The sequence below is a fragment of the Tachypleus tridentatus genome, chromosome 13 (genome assembly GCF_004210375.1).
Source record: "Tachypleus tridentatus isolate NWPU-2018 chromosome 13, ASM421037v1, whole genome shotgun sequence".
Classification (NCBI taxonomy): Eukaryota; Metazoa; Arthropoda; class Merostomata; order Xiphosura; family Limulidae; genus Tachypleus; species Tachypleus tridentatus.
This window is the reverse complement of record NC_134837.1, coordinates 89,979,073-89,988,729: the sequence shown is the minus strand read 5'-3', so window position 1 is coordinate 89,988,729 and position 9,657 is coordinate 89,979,073. Positions and strand designations below refer to the sequence as shown.

The 9,657-nt window shown below is 32.7% G+C and overlaps 1 long non-coding RNA gene across 1 annotated transcript in view; it reads right to left on the bottom strand.

Annotated features, from left to right (window-relative positions):
- Positions 1-530: 530 nt before the first annotated feature.
- The window catches only part of LOC143239395 (uncharacterized), a 29,466-nt gene continuing 20,339 nt past the window's right edge, over positions 531-9,657 (bottom strand). Inside the window, exon 3 of the long non-coding RNA XR_013021158.1 lies at positions 531-2,114. This is a non-coding gene — a long non-coding RNA (uncharacterized LOC143239395). The remainder of the gene's footprint in view (positions 2,115-9,657) is intronic.

Sequence of the window (9,657 nt, the reverse complement as noted above, 5' to 3'; positions counted from 1 at the left end):
CCATGGTGGACTCCTCACTGCCAAATAACACTGAAGGCTCAAAAATGAGATTTTGATATCTCTTACAGCTCCCACTTTTACCAGACACATAATCTTCCAGAAGATTTGTGCTTTTGTCTAGCGGATCAAGTGGCAAAGTTAAGCGTATTAAATACACTTCCAGCATCTCTCCCATTAAGGACTTTGTAAGTATTCTGTAGATGCTCAGAATTATCTCTACAGACTCTTTATTCACTACTGAATTATATCCAATATCACTTGCTCTAAATCGTATAAAAGCTAAACTCGCTAAATGTGACACATATATAGCTTCAATTGTATCTCCCTCAATTGTGTACGTTTTGTAATGCTTAATCAACTTAGTTAACTACTCAAATGGTTTAACGTCGGGTACTAGGAAAAAGTGGTAAAATGTGCTTAAATTAAAGCAAACTCTGTATCAAATTGGTTTGACAGATAATAGTTGATTTTTTTATATTATTATTTGTTCATTTCTATCTCAGCTGCTGTCACTTTATAGTGTTCCTTAACCTCTTTAACTGTTGAAACATCCATATTTATTTCATCTTTTAGATAAGATCAATGTTCACGTTGAGGACCGGAGTGGCAAGTGACTTGAAACTGATGTATCTTCAAGTGTTTACATGACACAGTCCCCAGAAACTTCAACTACTGAATACAGCTGGTATTTGGTTTAATTTTTAACTTTAAAATGCAGTTTCTAACCCATATTTAAAGTTAATTTTTAAGTAATGCTCTCAATTACATGATCTAGGCATGAGACTTTTACATTATAACTTTATTATAATTATTGCAATTATTAGTGAATATTTTTAAGATAATTTAGGATTGGTCCTCTGTTATTTGCCTTTTTTCGAGAGACATTTTGCTTCATTTTAAAGTTATATTTAGTTAGATATTTTACCGTTTATACCTGTTATTTTTAGTTAGAATGTTTTCGTAATTATGTTTTCTTCATATTTATTCACCTTCCTCCACTTCGCAAAATAATTTCAAGAAATGTGATATTTTTTCTGACATACACTGTTATTACTGTCATACTTTCATTTTTTTAAACATTTATTCACGTTTTTCTTAAGTTATCTTTAACATTCAAAATTTAGATTCTCTTTCACATTAACAGGATTATTTCCCTTATTTATCTTTTCTGTTATTTGGCATTCAAGTAAACTTTTCTGTCTTTATCACAAGCTTCATCTGCTTGTTTCTTTCCATGGTTTGACTTCATGAACTACTTATCTTTTTTATGCCTTTCTTCTTTTTCTTGTTGTTTACTTGCATCTCAGTCTGATGTGGATTTTTCTTTCACTGTCTTTTTCTTCACTTAGTTATTTTTATACTAAAATATTTTGGCCTTAGTTTACTTTATTTCTTGAGTTCATCTCCTACCGTCTTTCTTGGGGAATATTTTCCTTTTCTTTGTTACTTGCTAATGTATAATCTCTTTTAAAATGTCAAAGTGCAGCCTCTCTTCAAAATGCTTTTTAAAACTCCTTAACAAATAGATTAGGGACTGTTTGTTTTTTTCTCATTATGTGGGTCACCATGAAAATGATAAAACATGTTGTTTTTCGTATTCGTAGGAATGTTTATCTAAATGTGTTAAATGTCATAAAGGCACCTTTTTTGTAGGTTACTTATTTGACTCATAATCTTTCATTGTATCAAGTCATACTAGTCGGTAATCGGTTTCTTATTCATTATGAACTCCCTATCAACTGTCTTCTTGAGTAGATTTTAATAATACCCAAATATCTTTTTTCTTTGTAATGAAGATCTTATTCTTCTTTCTTTATGCTTTTTAGCCAATCGTTGCTTACTTCTGTTATTTGTAATTTTTGGCAGTCAAGGATATTTTAGTTAGTATCAGTTTATAGTTTTTATTTCACAGAAACCTATGTCATTATTTCTTATCTTGAGTTCTAAAGTGAAATAAACCTTTTATAGTCTTTCCCTTCTAATAAGCAGCCTTATACTGGAGGCTTGGATCTTTCCATGTTGCACCGTATAATTCCTTGAATTATATTGCATTGTAAAATATTTCAAAAATCATACGTTGTAAAAAGGTTCACGATAAATATGCACTGAAACATCTGTAAAGGAAAACACGAGATTAAAACTTCAGATAACCTTTATAACAGCGTTGTGTTTTATATTTTTTGCATTTCATAACTTTCTAGTCCAAAGCTCAAAATGAGATACACTATAGAACTGGAAAATGAATGGAGTAATATACATTTTTAAACGTTGTATTCGGCAGCCGATTTTACAGATATTAAGAATAAATGAATAATCGAATGATCCTTCACTGTTTTGACAGAAGTTATTAAACTGATCAACATTCAAACACTGTGCATCTCCGTAAATTGGTTTCTTGTTTCCTGGAAATTGGAGAATGATTGGAAACAAGACATTTAGCTTATAATTTGTGTAATCAAGTGCCTCTGTTTAAGCGTTGTTTTTCATGTGTTTTGTAGTCCCATTTAGGTTAATCAAAAATATGTACGTACGATTATTATAATTAAAAAAACTATAATTGGATTACATCTAATTCATCGTTCAATGTTCAGAATCATAAGCCATCAACGTTATGTTATTAAACTTAAAGCATTTTTCAAACATCAAAATAATTGAATCAATTTATAAGTATATCTATAAAGGCTAAAACAAGTTTTTAATTATTAAATATTTGTATAATCTACATGGATCAGTGTGCCATATTTTTATTTGGACACAAGGTTAGCAGGTGCATCTATTTCCTTCTTTCAGGATAAAGGAGCGTCATTTGGTTTAATATCATAAATAAATTCATATGAAAACATTATATGCATAAACTGACAATAATGACTTTTAATCAACTGTTATAGTTGTTATCTTCCTACATTCTTAAATTTTACCTGCTGTATATTTAACGAATTTTTTTAATCGAAAAATATAATTATTTAAAAAATAAATGTCATTCAAATACGTTCTGAATTTGGAACTCACCACTAATATTAAATATTGGTATATAAAATTATTTCACTGATTACAACATGTTATTCCCTCGGTGGGTCAACGACATGTTTACGAACTTACGACGCTAAAACATGTGGTTTGACTATCGTATTAGACAGTCCATGATTGTTAGCTGGATAATAATATGTACATCATTGTATGAACTGTTTAGTTTTCTAACAAAGCTCATAAGAAAAGTGACACTTGAAACAATGAATATGGCGCTGTTTCTGTAAAGAAATAGCTAAGGATTTGACACTGTGGTTAAATTTAATGTGGTATAATTGTTTCAAAATACATTTTGATACTGTTGGACCTATAAAATCAACCGTTTATGTTTGGCTAAGTTATTAATATCTTAGTTTTAGTTATATGTTATCTAAATGTTTGCTATTCAGTGGTTTCTTAACATGTTTCTGTGCAATTTTCTATTTAAGCTTTTGATGTTGGGAATAAAAATGATTAAGTATCGGAACGAAATTATCAAAGAACAAATGAGAAATACTTTCTTAACATGTTAAAATTTCAAATGTTTCATACTTTGGGTAGCTTTCTTGATTGTACAGTTTCACTTATCTCCAACCTCTTGTGGAATTTTAAAAATTTTCTTGCTATTTTCCTTCATTGCCTGGTCTTGCATTGTATTCTAAATACCAACAAGGTCAATGTCGTGTATGCAACAAGTATGTAGATGAGTTTAAAGGGTTATCATTTTGATCTATTTTAATTATAATTATTTTGACTGTCATTAAAATATAAAATATCTATATAATTATTATGGTATGATTAACAATTATAAATAATAAAGCAGTTTACTGTAAAACCATGTGATGACGCTGAAATCCAAAATTCTTAATAATCTCACGATTTTAAGTGTTACCATTGATGTGCAAATTGTTTGTCATCTAGCTCCACTTAAAGTTTTGGACCTAAGCTACACGCGTAAACCACAGATGTTGGCTAATATGAATATGATTAAAATATTCTGTATACTGAAGAGCGTTTACTTAACATTAACATTCACCTTACACTTATTCAAGCATATTTGTAATTGATATATATGAAAAAAGTCCTTTCCAGCTACTAGAGTAACTTTAAGTAATGGATATATACATATATATTATATGCCTTGGGTGCAAATTCTTGTGCGCTAGACTGAAATTAATACATACTTTTTATAACTTTGGAGAAATCAGTGACTTAATTTTAATAAGCAATTTTACAACCTTTTAATTAATTTTTTTTGAATTCTGATGACCCAACATGTTTTGAACTAGAAGCCTACTGCCATTAAATTTTGAACGAATAGCTCAGAGGTAACTCGTTTAATTGTGAAACTTAACAAAAAACGAACAAATGTTTTGTATGTTTATTATTCTCCATCTGCTTTCTCTCACCTCCTCCTTTCGTGTCACCCTTGGTGGTGCAAGGTGGTTCTAATGGTTCTAAGGTTAACTATGTATGCTCGCAAGAGTCAAGGACTTGGATTGATTGCTAACACAACAAGATGGCGTATTCAATACAAGATCAGAGCTAAGCCAAATCTACTGGTGTAAGGATTGTTGAATCTCACCGCGGGAGGAACCAAGCCCCTTCCGGGCCTTATTGCTCATCCTAAGTTTTCGTACTTAAAATGTGTACCTAACAAAGGAGCGTCGAACTTGTACCATATAAAGAAGTAAGATGCTATAGACTAAGGAATGTTGTAAAACTGCTGTTTGGTTTTAAGATGCAGATAAAAACAAGACATGCAAAACAGGTAAAAGGTGGGGGAAAGAGGGCTGTAATGAATACCATTTCACAAATGTTTATTCTTTCATTCATTCCTTTTAAAGTACAACCCAAACAAGTAATACTTATTATTTGTTCACTCTAAAATTAAATGAATTTGCTTGTCCGCGAGTAGAATATATTTATTTGATAAAATCATTTAAGGCGGGGTTAGTTTACCCAAGAAAAAAATAAATAAAAGGAGGCGCTTATATTCTCTTAATAAAACTACTCACCTGAGACAATATTAAGTTTTCTACGTATTACTATCTACTGACCTGTGAATTTTATGTATACGGATTACTTTCATTCCATCTTGTTATATACCGTCCACGATTAATAATAGCTTTATTTCTCTATTCGAGCCAGTATTTTGTGAAACGTTTGTATTCTTCGCAAGAAATGAAAAATGTATTCTGCACTGAAAATGAAAGTAAAACTCGCCCGATTATAACTTCAACTCGGTGTATATGTGTAAACACAATTGGTTTTAAAAGGCCGTACGTTGTCCTGTAGCTATAAGAAGAGGTGCAGTTGGGAAGACAGTTTCGAAAGCACTGAAAATAACACAATAAACGTCATCTAGATCATTCAAACGCATATTGAATTCTGCGTTATTAGCTTTACATGTTGATATATGAATAACGACGACAATAAAATATAATATATTTATCTTTTTTTAATACTCTTAAAATAAAAGATAAACAAAAAGAAAAAAAAAAACATCTGTAGTTGTGCATTGTTTTTGAAGCATTCACTCGAAAAAGGAACATATTACCATAAGATCATGGGATTAAGTGAACATTTGCTCTCAAAAATTTTTGTATTGTAACTAATGGGACTTTCTTTAGCTAAGTTTTGTTTGACTATGAGCATGAAATTTTCCCATTTACTATGAGGCATACCTGTAATAGTTTGTTTGCATTTGAATTTCGTGCAAAGTGCACGAGGGCCATCTGCGCTAGCCGTCCCTAATTTAGCAGTGTAGACTAGAGGGAAGGCAGCTAATCATCACCATCCACCGAATGCAAACTCATGGGCAATTCTTTAACCAACGAAAAGTGGAATTGACCTAACTTATAACGCCCCCACGGCTGAAAGAACGATCATGTTTGGTGAGACCGGGTTTCAAGCTCACCATCCTCAGATTACGAATCGAGTGCCTTAACCACTTGGCCATGCTGGGCCATCTGTAATACACATTGAAAGTTGATTCACAAACTGAAATAATATTGTTAAAACAGTTTATACACCTTTTTATGTTACAAGTAAGTCATATTCTTCTAGGTTTAGTGCTACTTTATTTATAAGTATACCTCTAGATGTATGATGTGTCGGATAGTTTAAGTTTTTATGGACTGAAATAGCATCTTATAGATAAATGATGAATTTCATTGTATGTAAACGCATTGATATCACTGCTTTTCAACTAAATCAAGCGGTTTAACTTTAGAACATTATAATATTATGTAACTTATATAAAAGCCAGCTTGTGTTATGTCACGTTTAATTTCTTGAAATGAAAGGAGTCATAAAACCCAAAATACATATATCCAAATAGAATACTTCGATTACTCTCTGCTCAGTGCCGTGATTTGTTTGTTTGTTTGTTTGGAAATTTCGCACAAAGCTACTCGAGGGCTATCTGTGCTAGCCGTCCCTAATTTAGCAGTGTAAGACTAGAGGGAAGGCAGCTAGTCATCACCACCCACCGCCAACTCTTGGGCTACTCTTTACCAACGAATAGTGGGATTGACCGTCACATTATACACCCCCACGGCTGGGAGGGCGAGCATGTTTAGCGCGACGCGGGCGCGAACCCGCGACCCTCGGATTACGAGTCGCACGCCTTACGCGCTAGGCCATGCCGGGCCCCAGTGCCGTGAAATCTTATAATTGTAGTGACTGTTGGTATGATAAGCGTAAAGTAAACACATAGTATGGGGTTATCTCGCCTAGAGCCATGAAAGTACAAATGTCGATTAAATTTTAAAATTGTTTCTAAATTAGCTATTTTCTGCTACATACCAACGTTTTTGACAAAAAAACCTTCCTCTTTAATCAACTGAGAATTCTAAATAAAAAAATATTTTTTCCAGTTTTTGGTCGATATATTTCACTTTATTCTTTCAATAAACAGACTAGCAACAATATCAGGTTATAGTTTTATTGCTAAGCAATGTGATAAAAGCCATTTGTTGGAACAAGGTGTTACCAAAACGCACTGACTTTCTTTATGTAAGAAGTTGTTAATCTAACTTATATTTTTACTTATAATTATTCTATGAATATGCAACGAATTTGTTTCATGAATGATCTTAATTTTGATTGGCTCACAAAGGAATTTACCGACGTTTGACTTCTCAACTGCACTTTTCACAAAATGTATTTATTTTAGTTCGCTATGAAATGTGAGATTAGGTTATACTATAGGGGTTATATGCTAGTAATATGTACATTATAAACGGTGAACAAAAAACACTCCGTTAAAATGTTGACCACCCACCCATCTACATCCACACTTGGTAACTCAATGGTAAGCTGGAATATTTATTGACGCTAAATTTTAAAGTTCAGCCTTTGTGAGGGGCACAGGATCGACAATCTATTGCGCAGTTTGTACTTAATAACAAATAATATTAAACTGTTATAACGCAAGTGTTACCATCCTTAATCTTGGATATCTGTTATGTGTTAGACGGTATACCATTTCTATATTGTAGTATTCATTATTCGTCCAAGTTTTTCTCTATTTTCAAAGTCTTAAAAGAGACATCGATTCATCTTAGTCAATTATTTGAATTGAAGTATAAAATAAGCTGTTCTGATTTGCTTATAAACATTCAGAATATTTATGTATCTGTATACTATTAATCTGCATGCATGAAAGTGACGGTTAATCCCACTATTCGTTGGTAAAAGAGTAGCCCAAGAGTTGGCGGTGAGTGGTGATGACTAGCTGCCTTCCCTCTAGTCTTACACTGCTAAATTAGGGACGGCTAGCACAGACAGCCCTCGAGTAGCTTTGTGCGAAATTAAAAAAAACAAACAAACACTCAAAATGACGTGAGCTGGTATCCAGTCACATGTATCTAAGGTCAAAATGACGTTCGATGGTATACAATTACGTGTATCTAAGCTCAAAATGACGCTTTCAAAAGGTCTAAGAGACAAACGTAAATTATTTTAAGACAGTACGCATCAGCAAAGAAAGAACCTTAGTCCTGTCATCAAAGATAAGTATTTTAAGGAAAGGATATCACAAATTATTTACACATTAACCATTTTAAGATATTGAATAAAATGGTATATCGAAAATTCCAGCTCTCCCTCCTCGCTCACGTCGTATCCTAAAAAGAGACAAAAATTAAACTGTCAAGTTTAGTTGCATAGGTTTGTCCATTCAAATCAGCTGTTGAATTGAAATGAAAGAAAGGTAATTATTACGGTGAAGTATGTGGGAAAATAGGTGGTGACACTAAAGCAACTTGTGAAAAAGCTAAGGGATAATCTGTTCTACATTTTAAATAATTTTTTACCTAGATGTAAATAAAAAATAATACTCAAAACAGCAATCACAGACAGAAAGTTAACAGAGGAAAAAATTGAAGGCTCTCATTTGTTTGTTTCAGAATTTAAATCATGTGTTGTTTTACGCAAACTTTTCTTCTTTTTTGGTACCATTATATACTAAAATATATCCGTACGCAAAGAGTGTCAGAATCATGCTGTAATGGTTAAAGTTGTTTCTTTAAGCATAAACTGGAAATCGAATCCTGAATTTTATCATTGGAAGCTCATCCAATCAAACTTATCACTGATTTTTGGAGGACTATAATGGTTTAGTCTTAAAATCTTGTGACAGAGTGACTGCTATATATCTGTTTTAATACCGATGTTTGTTTCAGTTAAATATATATTAAGAAATGCATATAACTTATACCGTTAAATTTCCGTCTGTTCACTAAACTCGTAGAAAATTCTCGAGTATAAGGATCAGCAATATATCAGGTCATCCCTTAAGTAATGTCTGATTTTAGGTTCAGAAAAAGAGAAAGCATTTCAAACGCTTTTAATGTTATTTACTCAATAATGTATCTTCCATTATTATTAATTACTTCTTGCCAATGATTCACAAGCTTCTGAATGCGACTTCTATAAAATTCTTGGGGTTTGGAGGAAAATAATGTGGAGAGAGTAGTTTTGACATCTTCATGTGTTCCAAGTTCTTTTCCATTAAGATAGTTCTGCAAACTTTGGAATAGATAATGATCAGATGGGGCAAGGTCTGGAGAATAAGGAGGATGTGAAAGTTTTTCTCAGTCTAGCTCTTCAATCTTTGCAGATGTGATCCTTTCTGTATGGAGCTGTGCATTATCCTAGTGTAACACAACACCTTTACGATTGACCAAAGCAGACCTCTTTCCTTTCAGTGCAACATTAAAGCGCTTTAACTGTTGACAATAGAAGTCTGATGTAATCGTTACATTGAGTGGCAGCAACTCAAAGTGGATCAGACCAACAATTCCAACCAAACACTTAATAAGACTTTCCTAGGATGGAGGTCCATTTTGGGCTGTGCGTTAGCTAGTTTACCTTACACTAAGTAATTGTCTGCAGTGCTTAATATTTTTATAATATATCCATTTTTCATCTGCAGTCACTACTAACCTGTCCAAAAAAGGTGAGTTATGTTCACGAGCGTGCAGAGAAGTGAAAATGTCCACTCTTGCTCTAAGGTTGGCTTCTGTCAAATGATGGAGGACCCATTTTCCAAGTTCTGACACCTTTTCAAGCTGTTGAAGATGACTGTGAACTACTGAATGGGTTGAATTAAGCTTCTGTGCTAGTTCTTTAACTGTTACAGCA